Source organism: Callithrix jacchus, chromosome 9 (assembly GCF_049354715.1).
Source record: "Callithrix jacchus isolate 240 chromosome 9, calJac240_pri, whole genome shotgun sequence".
Classification (NCBI taxonomy): Eukaryota; Metazoa; Chordata; class Mammalia; order Primates; family Cebidae; genus Callithrix; species Callithrix jacchus.
The window spans coordinates 43194199-43219172 of NC_133510.1; the positions used below are offsets into that span (position 1 = coordinate 43194199).

General features: G+C 38.9%; 1 long non-coding RNA gene across 1 annotated transcript; it reads left to right on the plus strand.

Annotated features, from left to right (window-relative positions):
* The first annotated feature begins 1949 nt into the window (after window positions 1–1949).
* Window positions 1950–24463, plus strand: LOC128928691 (uncharacterized). Its single transcript, XR_008474119.2, has 3 exons — window positions 1950–2161; window positions 21734–21838; window positions 24148–24463. It is a non-coding gene; the product is annotated as an uncharacterized LOC128928691 (long non-coding RNA).
* The last annotated feature ends 511 nt before the right edge of the window (window positions 24464–24974 follow it).

Consider the following 24974-nt stretch of genomic DNA (forward strand, 5'->3'; position numbering starts at 1 on the left):
GAAAACGTAACTATTAAAAGGTAACTGTTAACTTGTTAATTATAATCTAACTTCTTTTTTTAAAATGCAGTACCAAGTAATAATTTTTAAAGGAACAAAGGCTTATATCAGGGCTTTTCTCTCCATGATTTAAAGAGGAAATAGACTATGACAGGAGAATATTTTAGGTAAATAAATGATGTGTGTCAATTTCCTCCATTTGTTTTAACCTTCTTCAGAGACGCTATTTGGCAGTCCATCCCCCTGTCCCAAAGGGTGGGACAAGCTGTGGACAACATTCTTCCACCAATTACCAAGGTGTCTTGCCTTGGTAATTGCTGTTTCCTTAAATAGAACAACAAAACCAATGCTATGTGGGCAAATGACAATGAGGAATCTCTCATATTTCCCAGAACAAGGAAAATCTTAGCCATAGGGGTAAGGTTGCGTTGAGCCAGATACTATGTCAAGCATTGAAAGTATAAAAACACAAAAATTAGCAAATAAGCTGTAGCCCCATTTTTCCCAGGTGGACTTTAAAATGCACCCCCCCCATCACACAATGATTTCCACCTCCTGGTGTTCATGCCTTTGTGTAATTTCCTGGTCTTGAGCATGAGCTGGACCTAATGACTCACTTCTAATGAACAGAGTAAGTCAAAAATGATGAGCTGTCACTTCCAAGATTAGATGGCAAAAATATCTATGGCTTCTGGCTTTGGCATCCCTTCTCACTCTCCCACTGGCTTGTTCTGAGGGAAGCGAGCTGCCTTGTCGTGAGCTGCCCTACAGAGGGGCCCATGTAGCAAGGAACTGATGTCTCCAGTCAAGAGCAGCAAGGGTCTGATGCCTGCCTACAGTCACTTGAGTGAGCTTGGAAGTGTATCCTCTCCTGGTTGAGCTCTAAGTTGACTGCAGCCCTGGCCAGTATCTTAATTGCAGCCATGTGAGAAACCCTGAGTCACAGTGATAGAGTTTGGATGTGTGTCCCCACCCAAATCTCATGTTGAAATATAATCCCCAGTGTTGGAGGTGGGGCTTGGTGGGAAGTGATTGGATCATGGGGGCAGATTTCTCTTGAATGATTTAGCACCATCAGCTTGGTGCTGTCCTCACAATAGTGAGTGCGTTCTCATGAGATCTGGTCACTTAAATGTGTAGCACCTCTTGCTCCTGCTTTCTCCATGTGACTTGCAAGCTCCAGCTTTGTTTTCTGCCACGACTGTAAGCTTCCAGCGGCCTCCCCAGAAGTAGATGCCAGTGTTAGGCTTTTTGTACAGCCTACAGAACCATGAGCCAATTAAACCTATCTTCTTATAAATTACCCACTCTCAGATTTTTCTTTATACCAATGCAAGAACAGACTAATACACACAGGCACCCAAATAATCTGAATCCAGGTTTCTGATTCACAGAAACTGAGAAAATAAACGTTAGTTGTTTTAAGTCACCAAGTTTTGGGGTAATTTGTTCTGCAGCAATAGATAACTAAATAGTTACAGAAACAAAGAGTAACCAGCATCCACAGTATCTTTATTATGCATCAGAAACTGGACTAGATGTTTAACATGCATCATTTCATATATTTCTCACAATGCTATCCCCTTCAGAAGAGGTTCTTAGCCTCACTAACCCAGAAGAATAGGGAAAGGGGCACCAGAGGCCTGGTGAATTTGCCGTTGGAATAAATATCATGGACCCAAAGAGCTTTGTAGAAAAGTTGTTTATTAGAAAGAGAGAGAAAGACAGCTCCCTTGCTGTCGTGGGAGGGAACCCAGAAAAGCAATCGTTTAGGTAAAGAACAGGGGTAGGTTTAACCCTGGAGTTATTCCCTCCCCGTTCATGTCTTCGGCCAATGAGAGGAGTTCTTTTAAACTTCGTCTGGAGTGATTGATCTTTGACTCTGATACCAGATTGGCTACTTGGTCTACAACTCTGAGTTACACAGCCCCCTCCTCCCAGAGCTTTCCACGGGTTTATTGGGTCAAATGAGCTCCACATGGCTTTCTCCACCTAGCCGGTGAAGGGGAAACCTAGACAAAGAACTTTACATTTGAAACCCCTCTGGATCCTGGATGGAGGCGTGCAGCCGGGAAATTCCTGCCTTTGAAACCACACCTCTCACAGACTCGGAAAGAGAAGCCCCTGACTATGAGATATTATTGTTATCCCCATTTTACAGGTAAGACAATGAGACATAAAGAGGTTGCTTAACTTATTCAAGGCTACACTGCTAATAAATGGAAGAGCTAGGGCTGAAGCCCATGTCTGATTTAAGAGTCCTTGCTCCAAGGTCAGTAAATACTTCCTCACAGGCACATGCAATGAGGTTCATGCAACAAAGAAAGTATGTAACTCCCGAGGTGACCAAGGGAGGGAGTCAGGCATTAATGCCTGAAGGCTTTAGAGACGTTTTTGTATTTATGTTGGGTCTAGAAGAGTAAGAAGCTGATCAGACCTCTAAAAATTAAAAGTCCATTATAGGACTAGCCTAAGCAGACTATCATATGCAAATGCATATGAGATAGGAAACGCTCTTCAAATTTAAGAACTTCTGGTATAAGTTCAAAGCTATAGGAGATGAGGCTAGGCAAATAAATAAGGCTAGATTGCAAAAGGGTTTTCTCCTGTTAAATAAAACACAAATTTTTAATTGGGTTACTCTTCCTTTATCTTTCAGCTCTTAAATATAAATAAGATATTAATTCAAAATTATGTCCAAAAAACACAATTTAAATTTCCAGGTCATGGAAGTTAGGCTTTGCAATTGACCAGAATTTTTATTTGAAGTTTTAGATTCAGATTACAATACAGACAGTTCTAAGAAATACTAATCTTTTTATTTAATGGTCTGTGACAAGTAAATACATAATGAACAAAGTGAACAGAGCTTACTGTTTGTCAACATGACTAATTCTGTAAATATTATCTCAGCCTTTATGATTTCATTGATTTCACATCAGGTGTGCGGTTTCATCTATCTCAACAAGCTGCTGATCTAATGCATCTTACTTGGGAAACCTGGCCTTGGGTACTAAAAAGAAAACACAACATTGAACTCTCATTTATTGAGGTGGTAGCTTTTATTGTAGAAAAATATAAAATTGCAACTAATATTTATTATGTCAAATATTAAGTTGCTATACACCCAAATGGATCTCAGATGGTTTAAAGAATTATGTATTATCTTACAATAGAAAAGCAATCAGAAATGCTAATATTTAACAGAATTGTAGAGGAACAATAACTTATTCAAATATAAAACATAAAGAAAATAAAAACAAATGTATAGAGCTTTCAAAATATAAAATTAGCCTGGCAACATAGGGAAACCCCATCTCTATAAGAAATAAAAAAATTAGCTGAAGGAGGGGGCACATGGCTGTGGTCCCGGCTACTTGGGAAGGCTGAGATGAGAATCCTCTGGGTGGAGAGGTCAAGGATACAGTGAGCCATGACCATGCTACTGCACTCCAGCCTGGGTGACAGAGCCAGACTCCGTCTCAAAAAATAAAATATAAAGTTATTATGCTGTAAGTTGAAAATAGAAGAGCAACATATTGCAGCAGTCATTTCCATTAAATTGGACGGAAGGTAAATATGTATAAATAACTGAATTCTACACAGAGAACACCAATATGCAAATAAGCAGTCACAGTTATTCCCAAAACACCTTTTGTATTCCAGATGCTTTGTTCATTTTCTCATTTAATTTTTTCAATAATCATGCAAGGTCTTGATTGTGATTCTAGTTTTGCTCCTGAGAAAACTGTAGCTTAGCAAGATTAAATAACTAACCCAAGCTTAGTTAGTGGCAGAGGCATCTTTTAAATGGGACTCCAAGGTCTGTGTTTTGTCTGCCATGTCATTCCCTGTAATTGAAAGCATGAATATCACAAACAGACTCTATATAACTTCTGTAACATATTATCCTCAAGTATAACCTAAGTAAAGTAACTTGCAGGTAAATGTTAAGCATTCTAAAATACCTTTAGATTTAATGATAACACAAATATCAGTATAGGTTTGAAAATGGAAGGAAGGAGTAAATTTTTCCCCATGTCAACATTATGATTTGATAAAACCTAACTGGAAAGAAATTTGGCAAGTACTTTATAAAAAAATTCTTTGGGACTATCTGAACACTGTATTCACTAAAGCCTTTCCTATTGTCACCTTGCCCAGACAGAATTATGTACCTTTCCTCTCTACTTTGAAAATATTGACCTCTGTGTCCCTAATGCATCATGTGACTGACACACACAAAGAATTTCTTCATAAGTATTTATTGACCAAATGAAGAAATAATTCCTCAGAAGTTAAAAAACATTATACACATAGAGACATTCATTGCAGCATTCTATACAATAGCAGAACGTTAAAAACAAAGTCAACAAAACTGAAATGGTTAAAGGTCATTATAACAACAAGACTGTTTCATTGTCTAAAAACAATTTAATATGCAGTCACCAGTGAGACTTAAAGAATATTTAGCTATTATGGAAAAATAAAAATTGAATACAAAATGTAGTATGATTGCTCTAATGTTAAAATGTGTTTGTATAGGACAAGGACTGCAAGTTAATATATCTAAAGGTAAAAGTTGCCAGATGTGGCGGCTCATGACTGTAATACCAGCACTTTGGGAGGCCAAGATGGGAGGATTGCTTGAGCCCAGAAATTCAAAACAGCCTCGGCAACATGGTGAGACCCTCTTCTCTACCAATATATATATTAAAAATTCTGGGCATTGTTTCACATGCCTGTGGTCCCAGCAACTAGGGAGGCTGAAACAGGAGGATACCTTGAGCCAGGGAGATTGAGGCTGCAGTGAGCAGCCTGCACTCCAGCCATCTCCAAATTAATAAAATAACCAGTAAAGTAAAAGTTAATGGTTATCTTAGAGTGGTGGGATGAGGTTTTCTTTAATCATTCGGAAGCCAAGAAAAAATATTTTGTTATCAAAACTTTCTGTCTTGACCATTAAGAAGTTCAGAGCTACTAGAACTTTCCTTAGCTATTTGTTTCTGATATAATTATTTTCTCCCACCTCGATCTCTATTAATACTTAGCCTAGTTCTTACTTTTATTGTGCTCTAAGTGATTTGAGGAGTTTATATCTGTGTTTTTAAGCTGCTTCAAATTATTTGTGGAAGTAGAAGCTTTACAAATAAGTAACAATAAAGATTGCCATGTAATAAATAAGCTATACATAATACTAAGACATTATTCAAGGAATTAAGCTGTTGTCATTAGATGTCTAGAAAACCAACTAAATGCTAATAAAAGCTAACTCCTTTACACTTTCAACCTTCCTCTCTCCTTCTCCCCCAAAGAACTAACACCCTTACACAAAGCTCTACTGCATTACTTATCCATGACATCTTTTTATTTTAAATTTGTACCAGCAGTGCTACCTTGGCACAGGATGTGCTCTTAGTCTGAACAGGCTGCTGAACTGTACGGCATCATCGGCTCCCAGTGGGTCATCACCCCTCTGTTGCCTTCCAGGCCACCACCCTCCTCCTCCCCCACAAGCTCTTTTTCTTTCAGGATGTGATCTGTACTTTAATCCTTCTCACTCTATTGTAATGCTTTGTATTTTTAGCTGTTTCGTCATTTACTAAAAGCAAGAGTCACATAACTCAATTGTTCATTTTATAAGCAATTCCATTCACAGAACAAAATTGCTCATTGTAACACAGCCCTTGGAGTTAACCAACATAAGAATACACGAGAACTAGTTGTATCTGGTTCTCTCTTAAGGTTTATTAGCACCATTTTCCATGTAGGCTCTTTTAAAAGACATGCTATCTAAATAAAACCAGCCTTAAATTGTATAGGAAGAGACTAGTTCAGGTAGGATATCAAAAGACTAATTGTCTGCATTTACTAAATCAGATACAGTGACCTTGAACTCCTATGACCATTATAAACCCTGCCTTCTAGCCTCCCATCCATCTTACCACAATTGGTATAAAATTGGTATTGAACAGAAAATTGAAAAAAAAATCGCATTTTATACCATTTCATAATAAAAAAGGAATTGGAAATAAAACCCAAACAATATTTATATAGTCCATCTCTATCTTACTGTGTAATTTGAGGACCTTACAGGGGTTTGAAAGATTAAATATTATTTTCAGTGTGCAAAGGAAGTAACTTACTTAATACCTGGCAATTAAGCCTTTGCAAACTCACAGGCTGAAAGGTTTTATTTATACCTAACAGAGACCAAGTTGAAAAGAGTTAAAAGAATTTATTTTGCAAAGTTAAGAATAATCCTAAGCAAACTTAATCTTTTCTAAGCACACAACAGTATTTCCCAAACCTTCTCCATTAAGGAGGATAAACAGAGAGGAAGCCTATACAATCTACATTGTATTTCAGGACAGGAATTACATTTTTAGTAGTGTTAAACAGAAAGTCCTGATAGTTCATTTCAAGGGAACCATTGATACCAAAAAAAAAATAATAATAAGAGTGGAGAGAATGCCTGTTATGGGCATGTGCTTGCTTCTAGCTGACTGACTAACAATAGAAACACCATTTGGGACGTTCCTAAGAAATGAGCACCAACATGATTTTTCCTTAACAATGTGTAGAAATAGATGAATCAAGTCATGTCAAGAAAGTAATTTTTGTTACCTGTGTCATAATGATATGATTAACAGCTATAGAATCATAAAATATAGCTCAAGGACAGCCTTAACTATAAAGTAAATACATCCAGTCTTCTACTTTTATTTTATAGGTAAGAAAACATGGGTAAAAGATACAGTGGGTTGCCCAGGGTCTGACGATTTGTGGTAATCAGCCTCAGGACTAGAATTCCTAATCCAGTGTTCTAGTAACCATGCCATACTGCCTCTCATCCATCCTTCCATCTGTCCATCTGCCCAGCCATCCATTCAGTCTATTCTACAGGCATTTATGAAAACTTCGTGCCAAAAACAATGTGGGGCCCTAATGAATCATTCCTCCCTATGTGCACACTCCTTTGCAGTATGACTTTTCTGTTCCTCTCGTCAGGTGGTAGAGTTTACTTCCCCACCCATTGAATCTGGACTGACTTATCCACTTGTTTTGACCTTTAAAATATAGTGGAAGTGATATTATACAATTTCTAAGTCTAGACCTCAAGAGACCTTGAAGCTTCTGCTCTGCTCCCCTTGCTGCTTGGGGACTGCCATGCCAAGAGGCCAGAGCAAGTGCCCTTAAAGCTGAGAAGCCATGTGACAGAGAACCAAGATACCCCAGCCAACAGCCCCAGACACTGCCAGACATGTACATGAGGCCAAATAAGACCAGCCCAGTCCCTAGTCAGTGTGCCAACTGACCACAGATGCATGAGTGAGCTCAGTCAATACCATGTAGTTCAGAGACTAGCCATCAGATGAGCCCTGCACATATTGTTTACCCAGAATCATGAGCAAATAAAGCTCTATTTGTAGCCTCCACTTTTTGGGGTGGCTTTTTAGGTACCAGTAGACAACTGATCAAATATATTAAGTGCTAGTCTCTAGAGAGAACTAAAGAGGTGAATAAGACAGTCTTCACTATCAGAAAACTCACAGACTGGTGAGGAATGCAAACACAAAAGTCATTCTTTAAGAAATGGAGTGTGTTTTGTGTGGTTTTCTAAGTGAGAAATTATAAGGGGCTAAATTATGGTATTGAGGGTAAATTCAGTAGGGTTTGATGACTGAGTGGGATGATCGAAGGAGTCTAGTGTGATGTCTACTTCAGAATGCTTGATAGCTACTGGTAACATTAAGATAGAGAAAGCCTAAAGAGGAGTAGGTTTAGGAGGAAGGAGAGGGAGATGAGTAGTGCAGATTTGACGTACTGACTTTGATAAGGAAACTAGAAGTTTCAATATAAAGTTCAGGACTCTGTAACATCTAGGTAGAAATGGACACACAAGCTTGAAGTTCTGGAGAGCAGATTGGACTAGATGGCATCCTTGAGAATCATCTACACCTAGTAGTAGTAGTTTAAGCTACAGGCGGGGATTAAACTGACAGGGCGAATATACCAACTAAATTAGAGGTGAGGAAGTAGAGACAGTCAGTGGATTGTTGTTTTGAAAATTTTTCTGGGATCAAAAGGAGAGACATAATGAGACATTATGTCTCATGCCAGACTTGAAGTCAGAGTCTGCACTTATTCACAGTTTCTTGTCTCATGCCAGACTTAAAGTAAGATTCTGCGCTTATTCACATTTTCTTTTCTCCCAAAGAAAAACTACTACACAAAGCATCAGCTAAGCAAATAAAATGTCTTAAGAATTTGAGAGGACTGAGCATGGATGTTATATCACTCAGTACACAGCATTTCTTTCCAAAGATCCTCATCAGATAAGTCTTTCCAAGTCACCCATTGAGTCGCCAGCTATTGAGTCTCATTCTCTCTTTTGAGATACTTCCCTTGCAGGCCCTTACATACATTCTGCCTTTTTTCTTGTCCAGATCAATTTAGCTCTATGTCGGTTCTCTCCATGTACCCATAGGCCCTGGAAGCCCAGCCTCTAAGTGGGATCACCAAGGCATTCACACAACAAAGCAAGCACCTCATGGGATATTGCTAAGAAGAAGAAACAAAGATTTCTCTATCTTGGTACACATTGAAATGGGTTTCAGGAAAATACCTTGGAAAGAAACTAGAGCAGGGGAAGGAAGTGTAGTGCAATATCAGGATGGGCATCAAAGAGATGGATAATCAAAAGTGATGCAGTTGAGTCCTGGACAAGGGTGATAGGGGTAAGAAGCACAGAGGGATACACGGGCCTCAAGGCTTTCAATTAGACGTTGCTGATCCTTATTTAACTAACTTGACCAATTTTTTCTTTCTAATTGAAATATGTTTTAGTTTCAAGGAAGAACTATCAATCAAAAGATGAACTTCTTATAATTAGAAGTTTAACCTAGAAACCATGAAAATAATAAAAAATTTAGAAGTATTTTTCATTTTTTACTAAACATTTTTCACCTACAAGGAAACTATAATATTCAACCATTTTAGCTTTTAATTAGCATTTCCTCATACAATGACAAATAAGACTGCAAAAATTATTGAAAAAAATAATTATCACCATTTTCTTTAGCTACTGTATTGTATTAGAATCTGCAGGGATCTCTGGCTCTATTTCCTATGCATTGGTAAAGCAGAAATATCTCTGGAATGAACTCTGTACTAGAACCTGCCCCCTTATAGAATGAGGAAAATAATTTCTGTTATGGTAATTATCCTTGTCCAACAAAATCTGCTGAGGTAAGAATTAATAGAACAGCCAAGTTCTTCATCTTTAAAAATCATTTCAATATGTATCTAGTGCATCTCAAGGGAAGTTTGGTGATGTTTTCATATTTTACCAAACCACTTAAAAGTTTTGTGACACAAATGAAAATAGTAATTTTAGCTGGCAATAAAAAATAATATCTCAACGATGGAAAAATTTGCTAATAATCAATTATACTAATTAGGATTAAGAAACTTTGACACTTCAACAAATATTTAGAATCTGGTATTAAAATAGTTATGAAAGACCACATTTTTCCAAGAAGTATTAATGTACATAATTAGACAATCGGGTGTGTAGGTCTATTAAACAGGAATCACATTTCTGCTCCTTTTCAGAGGCCTACATGGCTAAGGATACAACTATTCATAAACTTCCTGATTCTGAAAGAATTGTTTATTTATGAATGGTGGGAAGGTATTTATTTTGAAGATGAAAGAAGAAATTTGGATACCTTTAGAAGACCTGAAACCCCTCCATATTTGTCACCCAATATTTAGGCTTCATATTAGCTACTACCATTAAAATAAGAAGGGTTGAGGTTTCAGAACCCCAGAAGACATTCTTGTATGTAGTTCTGAGAAGCCTCTGGCAGTCTGCACTCTATAAGAACACCACAGATATGACTGGAAGTATAAAAAAAGTGTTCTTTTCCAAGTTATCTTGCATCTTCATGTCAAAGTAACTGAAATTTCACCATAAGAGATTTTTATTCCCTGGGTTGTTTTCTTTTAGAAACAAAAAAAAAAAACCTTTTTTCTCTATGAATAAATATTTACTGAGCTCTTACCAAACTTTACAATTAGTTTGTGGTATATGTTCTAAGAGTTGTAGGACAATGTAGGATCCAATTGCTGCCATCAAGGAGAAACATTCAAGTTGGGAAAACACAAAGACTGCAGAGCCCAAGGTAAATGCCATCGTGTTGCTCTGTGTGATCTTTTGGCCTGTCAGAAGAGAAAGACACCACGGAATACAGAGAAGTCTGGAGAGAAATGGGTGTGTGGAGCCACGTAGGGGATACACAAACAAGCTTCTCTTACATTAAAAATCTGCCTAAAGGCAGAACCGCCGCTGACCACAGCATCCCGGCAGCCAGAATGATTCACTGGGAAGGGTCAAATCTCAACATACAGGTTTCTCCGTGTTGAAAGACGTACTGTCCATGTCTCTGTCCCCTGACCTTTTTTCCTTCCTTATACCATTCTCCACTCTATCCCCCAAATATACACATCTCTAGAACTAGAGGGAGAAATAGAATTCAGGTGAGGCAGGCATTGAGAGAAAAAACTGAATAATAAGGTGGTTTCTAGGGACACTGGGATGGGGACAACTCATAGGAAAATCTAGTGTGAATCCAGATATTAGATTCCTTTTAGGGTTTTCTGAGTCACACCAGGAGCAAAGGAGACGCCCTCAGTCTATGATACTACTGTTTCCTTATATCCCTGAAAAGATAGAGCAAATCTAGAGAAGGAGGGAAAAGGGGAAGAAAGGAAGTTACTTGGGATGGAGGGTTCAGGGCAGGCAGATGCAGAGTAAGCAAGAGTAAGCAATGCCCCGTGGGCATTGATGTAGGTGATTCAGCTCAAATGTACAAATGTCCATGGGCACCTTAGTGTTCCTGCCCCGGGCAAGGAAAGGTGGCTCTTCTAAGATTGTTCATGTCTTATGACTGGAGCTCAGACCTGGGCTCATGATCTGATATAAAAATACATAAAACAACACCTCAGTCTGTACACATTTTATAATGTGTTATACTTCAAGATAACATTAAAATGAAAACAGTTCCATTGCAGTTTCACCTCATCTCTTTTTAAAGATGCTGTAAACGTAAATAGAAAAAATGCTCAGCTCTAGCTGCAAAATATGACATGGGAGGGTGAGAGAATACTGTAAATATATTTTTAAATGTATTGCTAAAACAGGTCTGTGGGTTTATAGGTTTATTTTACCAACCTTCAGCTTGCTGATTTACAGAACAGCTTTGAACACAACCCCAGAACCGGTCTCAAACTTGGTTCTGGTTTCCCAAGGAAAGGTGCTGCCAACTGCAGGTGCTCACAGGTGGAATGAAAGGGCCAAGAGGGAGATCCACTGGGAGAATGAACTTGGGATACACACTGAGAGTAAAATTAAAAATTATTGAAAGCCCAAAATGGTGGCTTCAGAGAAGGCTGGTAAATGTAATCATTAATTTCCTTGGTCTTGAAGGCATGAAACTTTATAGTCAATATATCATAAATATTACAAACCCTGACCTCCCGCTCTTACATGAACTCAGTCAATATCTGCATTGTAGATAGCATCCTACATCCATCATTTCTTCTGGGGAGACAACATCTACATCCATCATTTCATCCTTCCCAGACAGCATCTACATTCATCATTTCTTCCTTTGTAGACATTTACATCCATCATTTCTTCCTTCCTAGACACCATCTACATCCATCATTTCTTCCTTCCTAGGCACCATCTACATCCATCAATTCTTCCTTCCTAGACAGCACCTACATTCATCATTCCTTTGTTGATACCCTATCTCTGTAGGACCAAGAGAGTGACTATTATGCAGGTTCATAAGAGAGTGATTCTTTTCAGTTCTAAGTTAGGAATGAGAAAATTATGGGAAGGATCATGGCTGAAATACTTACCATTCCCTCCTCCCACCCAACCACAAATAAAGTGGAGATCTTCTGACTCGTGAAGAGGACTCATGAGTAGCTTTCCTGCTGGCCTTTGTCCTGTCCAATGAAATGTCCTTCCCTCCTTTCCTCTGTTCAAGTCTATTTTCCTTCCTCTGTCCAAAACCTCATTCAGCCACCCAGCTGAAGGTGAATGCATCCTCTTACATCATGATCACCTCTATTCTCCACTTTACATCCACCATAAATGACTGAATGTTGTCAGAGACAGGTTGTTTATCTGGGCTTCTGAAACTTCAGTTTCCAAAAGATTCACCTAAGGAGCAGAGTGTGTGTGTGTATTTCAGCATATTTAGTAGGGTGAATTCTAACCAGTCCTTCTGGTGGTTTTGGTGCAGTTGCTCTAAGAATCACACTTTGGGAGATACTGTCCTATATACACACACACAAACCAGGGAAACTATACTTGGAATTTGCTCATGTCATTCATAAACAAACAAAAATGAAACATTTTTATAACATCTATTTTAAAAGAGGAAAAAAGAAAGCCCACTATGGAGTCTAATATTTTAAGACGTTTGTTTCCTAATTACTGGTAAAATAAACATCTCTTAATAGAAGACTTTAATGTCTTCATCTGCTTACTGCATGCAAAACTATCTCTAATGCACATAATTATTTTGCACATAATGCAAAACCATCTCTAGTCTCTAAACCTTGTTATTCTCTAATCTAACCCAGAACATTAAAATGAAACCTTTGCGTTTAGAATCATAAATAAAAAAGTTCCCACTACCTAGAGGGAAGAAAATTTTTCCATACTCCCTGGGGATTGAAAAAATGGGAGAATGTTACTCTTCTTGATCTTCACAAATCATTATATAATTATAAGAAAGATCATAGGATTTAGTAAAAGGCCATTCTCAACCTGCTCAATGGTCTTGCAAAATGCCAGAATGTGAAGGTCTGGTACTCAGATTAAAATAAAAATCATAAGCCCTGCTAGGGGAGACCTTTGTTTGCCCTCCTAGTGATTCCATGTAGAGGCCCCTCACTGGACACCACTCCAAAGAGGTTCCCTGCTCACCCACACTTCTGCTTTCAAACCCTGCGAGCTTCTCCTGTTGGATCTGCCATCTACAGAGAGGATCCATTCTGCTCTTCATTGTGCATTGGCTAAGTGGGTCAGGTCCCCTACACTGGCAGCCTGCAGGCTTCCAAACTATCCCACAGCACTTGGGGCTAGGCAGCCACCTGTCTCATTCAGGGGTGGGCACAAGCCCATTTAGCCACATATCTGAAGCCACATTCTCCCACCAGCTTGTCAGGAGTGAGGCTGGCATTTATCTCATCTCTCAGTCTCCTTTGTCATGCTTTTTTTAAGCAGAGAAAGAAAGAAAAGAGTACGGGAAAAAAAGACTAACTAAGGAAGTCATTCTATTATTCCATTCAGAATTACTAAGCATTTCCAGAAACCCCAGGCTGGGTGGTAGTTCTCCATCTCTGACGTCGGTGGCCTTATCTTACCACCTCATACAAAAACGTCCTGGTTATAAGTCTGCTTTCCTGACTAGACTGTAGGACCTTAAGGACAAGAACTATATATCATTGAAATTTGTATCCCCAAAAGTTAGGGAATACAAATGGCCCCTTCTGGGGCCAGCTTCATGGGCATGTGACCCACACCACCAGCCTTTGGTTTAATGCTCTACTACCACCATCTTGACTTTCTTAATCATTTTTTCCCACCTTTTAAGAAACAAAGAGAACAAAGAGCATTTGCAATTATCATACAAGCAGAAATCATGAAAACTAGATCTCTTGAAAGATTTCCCACAGGAAAGTAAAAACGCCTGCCTACTATTCCATACTCCACATTTTTATTTTGCAGCAGGCTTTGCAAATTATATATCCAGTCCTGGCTATAGTAGGCCCTGAGTATTCAAATAAAATCGCATGTTAGGATAAATGACAACAGAGTTCAAGGCCTGACTCTTGGCTCTGCCACTTGCTATCTATGTGACCTTGGCAAAGTTATTTAACCTCCTGAAGCCTCAGTCTCTTCATCTCTAAAATTGGAATGGTAACAAAAATAATAGTTATAATGAAAATTTAATTAGAAACTCCAGGTTAGGTGCTTGCTACAGTTCCATCCGTGTTATTGCAATTATGCTAAGTGAAATAAGCCAGACAAAGACAGACAAATACCACCTGTTCTCACTTATGTATGGAATCTAAAACAATCAACCCACACGAGCAGAGAATAGAATGGCAGTTTCCAGAACCTGAGGATGCAGAGAATGGGGGATAATAACCAAAGGGTATACAGCCCTAAGATAGGAGGAATAAGTTCAATTGTTCTGAGAACTATTGCACAGCATAGTGAATATAACTAATAATTGGGTACTGTACATTTCAACATCACTAAGAGTAAATCTCAAATCTCATCACAAAAAAGATCAAATATTTGAGGTCATAGAAAGCTTAATTATCTTGATTTAATCACATCACATTGTATTCGAAAATTATATATACAATTATATATAATTGATATAAATTGTATATAAACTATAGTTTGTCAGCATACAATAAAAGTGCTTGCTACAATTCCTGACACACAAAGTCTTAATAAATATTCAATACTTCACTTATTACTACTGCAACCAATACTAATACCACTGCTGCTACTGCTAATATAAAAATCAACTGGATTCCAAGGAGATATTGACATGGTCATGTCTTCTGGGATGTTCTGTGCTCGAGTTGATTTTAGCTCCCAAACTTTTTTCTGCTAGCTCTTAAAAGAACTTTGACAGAAGTAATTGTTTCACTTTTTAAGACACAAGAGACAACAAAGAGCAATTGCAATTCCCACACAAGCAGTAATCATGAAAACCCGATCTCCTGAAAGATTTCCCACAGGAAAGTGAAAATGCCTGCCTACTATTCAGCACTCCTGTATCCCATCCCACAAGGGAATATTTACAGTCTGTCTCCTTTATCTCAAAAATAGTGAAAAAGGAGGCTTTAACAAGACCCTGATGGTGTTATGGAGTGTGGCCACATGGCTTCCCTTAGGGAGATGGTACAAATGAGCAAGTGGCCCTAGGAGGCAATGCACACCCCCATTATTTAGGGACAACTCTTTTCTTGGTAATTGGGTCTCTCTTTTATTTTTCTAGCTCTTTTTAAAAATTTCAATATATTTAACTGAAAGAGAAGTCATGTCATTTGAGGTAAATTTTCTGAGAATGTTCTCAATTTATCACCTCCCTGCTGATTCCCTTGTACTTCTCTGAGCGGCTTGGAAAGTTTTGAATCTATTTCCTCTTGACTAATTGGGTCAGACAGACTCCTAGCATGACTAGAACTGACGTTTTTCCAGAGGCAGTGGGTTAAAGATCTTGATTCTGCAACTGGTGAGCTTTTCATCATTTCTCCTCTTAGTTTTAGAAGAGGAGAGGGGTCAAATATAAATGACGCCAATCTCTTTGAGGCCAACAGTTAAGTAACTTTTGTGTTTGTGTCTCTCCTCATCAAATCTTGGTTCTTAAATATATTCTGTCCTCAATCTAGACTTAGTTTACCTGCATTCTTATCTAGCCCCATAACTTCCAGCCACCCTCAATGGTTAGACAAATGACAGAATCCTTTTTCATTGAATAGGCAAAGGGCACCCACCTATTTCACCTGAATTTAGTCCCTATGATCTCTAATTCCTTCTTTTTAAGAAATCTGCCAGAGTCCACATCTTTATACAGGTTAGATTTTACTCTCTTCTCTTTGTGATGACTCCTACAGCAAGGTAGCAAGAGTAACAGGGCACATTGATCTGGTGTAGAAAGATGGTGTCTGCTCATGACTGTCACTTCCCTAGGTTGCTAGAAACAGGCAATTCTTAAATTCACTGACCCTACATTTCTCAACAATTAGCACCATCTATTTTTCAGTTTCTATCCATTCCTTGACTATATGTGGAAGTCTATGTCTTAGAATTTTTAGATTATCTTAATCTAGTAAGGATTTAATTATAATTAATTATAATGTACAATTAAAATATTTTCAAATTCTTTCTGTGGCTTTAGTGCCTTCCTGAATAAAATAAATTTAAGGATGACAGTAAGACTATTTTCTAAGTACTATTAATCATAGACATTGAAGTCACTGGGAGTCCAAAATACTCTTGGATAGTTCGAATCTCAGTCCACAAACTCAGCTGTGTAAGAGATGTAACTTCCTTTATTTTTTTATAATTGAACTTAATTTTTTTTCAGATAGGGTCTCACTCTGTTGCCCAGGCTGGAATGCAGTGGTGAGATCTCAGCTCACTGCAGCCTTAACCTCCTGGGCTCAAGGGCTCCTCCCACCTCAGCCTCCCAAGTGGCTGGGACTACAGGCATGAGCCACCACATCCAGCCAGAACTTAATTTTTGTTATATAAGTTCTCATGCTTCAGGTAGAAAGAACTTAAGCCCAATCAGTTTATCCCTGTCACCATCCCTCTCCCTGGAGTTGTGTATATTTTCCAGGAGAGTTTATGTGGTGCCAGAGGGATATCTTCTTACAGTTGTCACCTTTCCATGGTGACATGTATCCAGCTGTCTTGCTTCTATCTCATCTCTGACCCCATGTCAATATAAGTCACTGTCCACCACAGGCTGTCCAAGTCTGTGTATTTCATCTGTCCATTTACCTGCCTGTCTGTCTCTATGTGTTTATCTGTACTTTCTCTCTCTGCTGGCACATGGGATCCTTTTGCTTCTCTTACAAAATAAAGGGAAATTTAATGAGACCACTAACATGCCATGTGGGTATATATGAGTAACTATAATGCTGCAGGACTTGTGGAAATTCTGTGAGGCCATCTCAAGTCCATCAGCATGGACACAGTTCATAGAGCCTTCTACTTGCCCACTCCTTAAGCTCTTCCTGAGAAAAAAGACCCAGGCCTTCATTGCTCTCAAATCCTCAAATCCAAAGCCAGCTTGGATTTCAGTTGTCCCCTACTCTGAACCTGAGAGAGGGAGAGACAGAGAGAGAGGCATGAGTCCTTCTTTCTCCAGGACCACATGGTTGGTTCACCTCCTGCTTCCCCTTAAATGCTCCCCACTCCCTGCTTTAGGGGGTCTTTGCTTGCATGTACTTGTGCACTTGTATGCATCAGTGAAAGCACTTAGTTGTGTTCATTTAGGGGCAGAGTGGGGTGTGAAGATGCCACAGTAAGCCTTCTTTTTCCATCATAAGGTTTCTACCAAGTCTGTTTCCTCTGAATGGGGCTTTCTTTCCCCCATGGAGGCCCTGGGAATTTGGAACTCAAAACCAGGAAAAAAGCCTTGGTCCTCTCTGGTTTGTCATCTGTCCCTTGAAGCAGTTATTATAGAGCACCCAGCAATGTCCTGAATGGAGGTAAAAATCTCCAGAGCTATGCCATCCACAACTCTAGCTATGAGCCACACAAGGCTGCTGAGTGCTTGGTATGTGCCTTGTCTGAACTGAGATGTGAAAGACACACTCCAGATTTCAACAATTGTAAAAGAAAAAAAAAGTGAAATATCCCTTTATGTTCAGGCCATGTTGAAATAATAATATTTGGGGCATATTGTGTTAAGTGAACTATATTATTAAAATTAATTTTACTTTTTTTTATATATTTTAATGTGACTTAAAAATTTCTATTAATACATTTATAGTACTTTAATCTTTATAAATCTTATTTTCTGTTATCATCCAGAATTCTTAAGTAGCCAATCTCTTTAAAAAAAAAAAAAGAAAGTAAAAAAGAGCAATACATAATTTTTACAGTTTATTTAACCTGTGAAAAAACCCTAACAGGCTAATTTACTGCAAACCACTGACCATAGGGTAAAGAAAATGTTTAGTCATGGATCTACCCTGACATACAATAGATTTTTAAAGTCGCATTATTTTTAAGTGAGTCCACTGCAAGCTAAGAAGTTAACAATAAAATGGGTTCCTGGCAGAAGTAAATCAAATCCTCCCTGAAACTTCACAGGATTCTCACAACTAATGGCAGGCTGAAAAGAAGCTCACAGTCCTCAAATTCTGACACACTGTAGGCAAAAGTCTGCAGGCATCATGCCAGCAGAACTAGACAATGAAGAATTTCAACAAGTAATTCTAGCAGAAGATACTATAAAATAAGTATATTTGAAATAATTAATAAAATATAATAAACAGCTTAAAACACAAAAAATCTTTAAAATAGAAAATTGGAGAGATTATGGGATGAAATAAAAGTAAAGGTTGACTACTGGAAAATTTTTAATCATATATGTGACTTTCATCTGTGGCTTACATTACGTTTCTATTGGACAATGCTAATCTAGCAGATTAAGTAATGGGAACCAAAAACAAATAAATATTTTGAAACTCTTATCACTCAACGTCTGCATTATATCCTGCCCGAACCTACTGTTTCCAACAATTCAACAAAAGTCAATAATTATTAACTGTGTGTTATATGCTACATTTGCACCAGAAACTGTGGGGATAAATTTGAGTAATACATTATCCTTTCCATCAAGGAACTCAGTTCACAGCTTGGTAGCATGGACTGGTGAGAACATGACTAATTATCAGAATGCAGCGAGTTCAGGATAGGGGCATTGATTTTTTTCTTTCTGAGTAGAAATGGGAAGAACTTAGACAAGGGAAAAACTCCCTAGAAGAGCTGTGTAAGATATGTAGACCTTGGTAGACAAAGGGCATTCCACATGGAGAGGACCGCACACAAGAGGGGGTCTACTCAGGAGATAGTGAAGAGCATCATGTGGCTGAGGGCAAGCTGGGTCCGGAGACAAGAGCCTGGAAGCTTCAACTAGATTCAGATAAGGAAAGACCTGGAATGCCAAACTGAAGGGATTGACTTTATCTTCTATGTGAATGGACACCCATCAAACACTTTAAGGCAGAAAAATAACATGGCTCGACTAGAATTTTAGAAAGATAACTCTGGCAGAAAAAACAGAGGTTAAATGAAAGTGGGGAGACTAGATGCTGGTGGGCTGAGGCCTGAAGGATTGGATTGTTATCTATAGATCCGTGTGACTTTGGGAGTGGCTGAGTTCATAGCAAAGCCACTTGGTCTCGCTGTTGCTCACACTTAAAAAGACACTGTTTCTGAAATCCTGGTTAGAACTTCTTTAGTTTTCTATTCAAGGCTAGCTTGACAACATTTTATTTCTGGTTGCTCAGTAATCAGTTGTTCAGGGGGAAAAAAAAGCTTTGGTCTATTCTTAGAGAGCACTCAGTCCACTTAGGGCATGAACTGGTCATAGGCGGTTACCTCTTAAATTTTCTAAATTCCACTTTCAGGATTGACATGAAAGAGCTCTGAATAAGGCTGAGTTGTATATGAAACTTATTCCTCAACATCCTCTCTGGAGGTGAACAAGTGTCAGAGGTGTCTGAACCAGAGCAACTCCATTATGAATAGGTAAAATGAAGCTGAGACCTACTGGGCTGCATTCCCCGGTGGTGAAGGCATTCTAAGTCACAGATCAGAGAGGTGGTCAGCACAAGATACAGATCACAAAGACCTTGCTAATAAAACAGGCTGCAGTAAAGAAGCTGGCCAAAACCTACTAAAACAAAGATGGCCACCAGAGTGACGTCTGGTCGTCCTCACTACTATACTCCCACGAGGGCAATGACTTTTCGCAAATGCCATGGCAAGGTCAGGAAGTTACCCTATGTGGGTTTAAAAGGGGAGACATAAATAATCCACCCCTTCTCTAGCATATCATCGAGAAATAACCATAAAAATGAGCAACCAGCAGCCTTCAGGGCTTCCCTGTCTATGGAGTGGCGATTCTTTCATTCCGCTGCTAATAAACTTGCTTTTGTTTTGCACTGTGGACCCACCCTGAATTCTTTCTTGTGAGAGATCCAAGCACCCCCTCTTAGGGTATGGATCGGACTCCTTTCCTGTAACACAAGTATATGTATTCTCTCGTGTCTGGTCTAAAAGTGGTCCAATCAACTCATACCCATTGCCCCTCACCCCCCAGCCTCAGCTCTCCCCAACACAAGGCACAATGCAGGAGCGAATGTCAGCTTTACTAACCCACAGAGCAAGAGCAGCTGGTCAGTCCAGCGAGAGGAGGAAAGAAAGCCTGAAAACATTATTTAATCATCTCAATCTGCATCTTTACCTGTGTTTCCAGGTCCTATAATAAGTGTATGGATAAATCTGAATTAATAGAGCAAGTCTTTTAAAAAATAGGTTCCTTTCTGAATACGTCACATTATTGGTTGGATAGATATGTATTCATTCATTCTCCTAAGTTAACTGAAAGCACTATCAACAGCAGTAGGAAAACAAAACAAAACAAAAAACCTGGCTGAAGCAGTGTTCAGAATTCAGTAAAAATAGAATTGGACTGCTCCATTGCCTGATGCCTCTTAGTTCTCCTGATGGCGAGTAACGTAAATAACAACGGATCGGTCCTCTGCTGTGTCTCCCTACCTCTGTGAACAACATGGTGGTTTGAACAGGTGAAAGAGATTATGTGATAGCTGCTCAGAGTCTGAAGTTTTTTTCCAGTAGATATTTCTGAGAATCTTATAGTATGAATCAAGAGATTCTTGAGGATAACCCTCAGATCCAGATAAGTCTGAGAATTACACTGTGCTCAAACCTGTGTTTAAAAGGGGCACTGCTGTCTAATTACCTGCATGCAGCTGGTCAGAGGGGCAGAAGGTTGACCTCCTGGCTCTTGGCCTTAAGAAAATAAAGAAAATAATTTTGAATAAAGCCAAGAAGATGGTATTGGTAAACAATAAGTGATCGCAAGGGTTAAAAATTTTAAATTGGTGTTACCCAAATCCAAAAAATCAGTTCTCATAGTTGCACGTGTGTGGGCAATCACCCATCATCACAACCTATGTTTGCCTCACCTCACCTCTGAAAGAGAGATGCAAGCTATTCTGAAAGCAAATAAATACCTTGACATATTTTTGGAGGTAGCATGTAAATCAAGAACAAACTTGTTCAAGTTGACCTAGACTTAAGAACTTTTGCAATTATGTGGTGTGACTAAGTCTGCTAAATGCTTAATTTTTACACAATACCATAGAGTCTAACTTGGAGCAGTACAGCTGTAGTAATTGGGCAAAATGGTCAGGTCTGTTAGCAATAGTATAGGTGAATCAGAAAGAAACAATTAGGGATAGGCAAACCCAACAGGTTTTAAGACAAACATCTTGGCTGATTCTAATTCTAAGAAAACAGTTGTGCTTTCCTCTTTTATTTTAAATGGAAAAACAACTTATTAATCAAAGGAAATTCACTTAATAGTTCTACTTAGTCTAAATCTTGATGTATTTTAGGCAGCCAAGGCATTTTTAGAGGTGTTATTAAAGTAAATAATATAATTTTTTATTTTAAAAACCTGATAGTTTAAATTCTGAGGAAAATTCAGGGTCCAATTTTGGGCTATTAACAATTATACAGAATCTGAATGTACAGAAATAAAGAGCCTTCTTTTCTTCTCTACTGAAGACACATTTGCAATCATTATAGATTCTCTTACTATATTCACACAACATAAAATTAATGTGCATAAAACCAAACCCTTAATGTCAACCAAAATTCTACTTTTTGATAGGATGCATTTGAAAATCAGTGTATACTTTTGTTTCAGAATCTCCCAAATCTTTTGTAGGCATGCAGTTTGCATATCTTCAGAATTAAAAACACTTCTAGCTTTATAATCTCTGTAGATCATTGTTTTTTTTAGGACATACCATGCTGATTTCATAAACACAATCAAATCTTTGCCTTCAGGCAGACATCTGCAGTTGCTGGCCTCCAGGTGCTTGAGAGTCCTGGTACTTCAAGACACTCCCTCTAAGGAAGGGAAAGAAGTGAACCTCCAGGAAGTCTGCAGGTGTAAGTGTGTTTGGGGGGAAATTAATGAATTATGGATTGCCCTTCTTTTATGTTGTGTATTCAAATAGGCAGCGTGTGTTTGCCCTGATACCGTTCTGACCTTAAGTACACAGAACATGAGCTCAGAACTGTTTCTTGGTACTTGTGATGGAGTTTCCCTCTCTTGTGGCCAAAACATCCATCTTTAAGAGTACTGACGGAGATACTAAGAAAATGTGTTTTCTAAAAGAAAATAGCTAAAGAATCTCAGTAAAGGACCATTTATACTAGAGAGAATAAATGTATGGATACTGTATTCATCCATTTTCACACTGCTATAAAGAACTACCTGAGACTGGGTAATTTCTGAAGAAAAGAGGTTTAATTGATTCACAGTTCCACAAGCTTAACAGGAAGCACGACTGGGAGGTCTCAGGAAACTTACAATCATGGCAGAAGGCAAAGGAGAAGCAAGCACATCTTACCATGGCAGAACAAGAGAAAGAGAGTGAGCAGGAAGCACCATGCTTTTAAACCATCAGATCTCATGAGAACTCACTGTTAAGAGAACAGGATGAGGAAAATCTGCCCCCATAATCCCATGATACAATCACCTCCCACCTCTGGCACGTGGGAATTACAATTGGACATGAAATTAGGGTGGGGATACAGAGCCAAACCATATCAGATATGCTTTAAGCTAGCAGCTCTCATGAGAACTCACTATCACGAGAACAGGATAAGGGAAATCTACCCCCATAATTTCATGATACAATCACCTCCCACCTCTGGCACGTGGGGATTACAATTGGACATGAAATTAGGGTGGGGATACAGAGCCAAACCATATCAGATATGCTTTAAGCTAGCAGCTCTCATGAGAACTCACTCACTATCACGAGAACAGGATGAGGGAAATCTGCCCCCATGACATAATCACCTCCCACCCCTGACATGTGGGGATTACAATTCAACATGAAATTAGGGTGGAGACACAGAGCCAAACCATATCAGATACCATTGTCTTCATCACTTGGACATTTGCCTTTGACTGAGTGTTTTGGTCCAGAAGCAGAAGAAAATATGAGATAAATGGCTTATGCCCAAGACTCCTAGATGCCCAAAGCCACTGATTTCCCCATGCTTCTTTAAAATTTTTCATTTTTTTTTCTTGAGACAGAGTCTCACTCTGCCACCCAGGCTGGAATACTGTGGTGCAGTCTCAGCTCACTACGACCTCCACCTCCCAGGTGTAAGCAATTCTCCTGAGCCTCCTGAGTAGCTGGGACTACAGGCACCTGCCACCATGCCTGGCTACTTTTTTTTTTTTTTTTTTGTATTTTTAGTAGAACTGGGTTTTAACCATGTTGGCCAGGCTGGTCTTGCACTCCTGACCTCAAATGATCCACCCACTTTGGCCTTCCAAAGTGCTGGGATTCCAAGCGTGGGCCACCACACCTGGCCTGAAAGTTTTTATTCTTTATCCACTTTTTTATTTTCTTTATTCTCTGATGGCTCAAAATTCTCAATTATTAGTAGACACTCATATCTTTTAGTCATGGTATACTCAATATCCTTACCCCCAACAATGACCAGAAATATAATTCATTCTCCAGACATTGGCCAACTTGAACTATGTATATTAAATCAAAGGAAAAGGCCATTTGATCATCTAAGGAAGGTTTAAGTAGCTTAAGGGACATATGGGTCATGTTCCACTTAGATTATACAAACACACACGCGTGTGCACACACACACACACACACAGCCCACACATCTTATAGAGAATGTCTGGAACATAGTGAATTGTTGTTACCACCAAAAGTAAATGAAGAATTTGGAAGTAAGAATCAGTCACTTGGGGAAAATTCTCTAGGTGAAGAAAAAAAATCCTAAAAAAGCAAAGACTGAATGGAACAAAAGAACGTAGGAAAAGGAGCATCACACACTGGGGGCAGTTGGGGGATGTAGGGGAGAGACAGCGGAGGGGAGGGATAACATGGGGAGAAATGACAGATATAGTGTGCACCTAAAGTAAAATAACATAAAAATTAAAATTAGAAAAAAAGAGGGTAGATGTCTCCCTCTTGGACATTATCTGGGCTACACAATGTTCCCACCACAGATACACGTGGTAGATGCTCTTCCTTGGCCAATGAAAAATTATTTCCAATCCCCTTCTCATTGGACACCTGCCACTATGAAGTCCGGAGAGGGAGAGCTATCTACTCTTGTCCCCAGACTTTCTTGCCTCTAGTGTAAAATGCCAAGTTGTGGCCAAGGAAAAACAAAAAGTATTCTGAGGGAATTCCTGATATTTTTCTTTCCAGATAAAGAGAGGAGCCCTTGACACTTCATCTTGCCTTGCATGTGAATGTGACGCCTGAAACTGTGTCGACTTTATGCAAACATGGAGTTGTAAGCATGAGAAGAAAGCAAGCATGTGAGGATGATGAAAGATAAAGGGAGAAATCACCTGGATCCTTCATGGCTTGGCAGAGCTACTGACCCAACGCCAGCAAACACCTAACTCAAGATTTCTTGTAATGAGAGGCAAAAATAGCACCTATTGTTTAATCTACTGTTAATCAGATTTTGTTTTTGTTGTTGTCGCTTGCCCCCAAAATACATCCATCAGATATGGCACGTTATTCACAAGCTTTTATCTATCTGCATGTGGGGAAGTCACATCAATGATTGCTTTGTGTCTCACCAATTTTAATCATGAGTCCTTCATTCTCTGGAGCTGCACAAAATTGGATACTTACCAGCAACACCTGGAGATCTTGTAAGAAATAGAGATTACTGGAACTAATACCCAGAAATATTGTTTTAGTAGATCAGCAGTGTGATCTGAGGTGATGTCATGGTTTAAGAGATACCTCAAGATGCACTTTCACTCAAAAGCCAAGGGAAATATATTCTATTTTTGTGAAAGAGTATCTTTCTAAAAGAAGTCCTCAACCCATAGCTGTTATCCAAGAAAATTCAATCAAGAAAGGAACACACATTTTAGGACTTTGTTTCACAATCTAAAACTACCAACACAGATTCTAGGCTGGAACACAGGAATTCACGTTTTAAATAACCACCCCAACAGACTCTGAGTCCTTTCCTCCAGATGGTTTTACAGACTGCCATTCATTCCTTCAAGAAC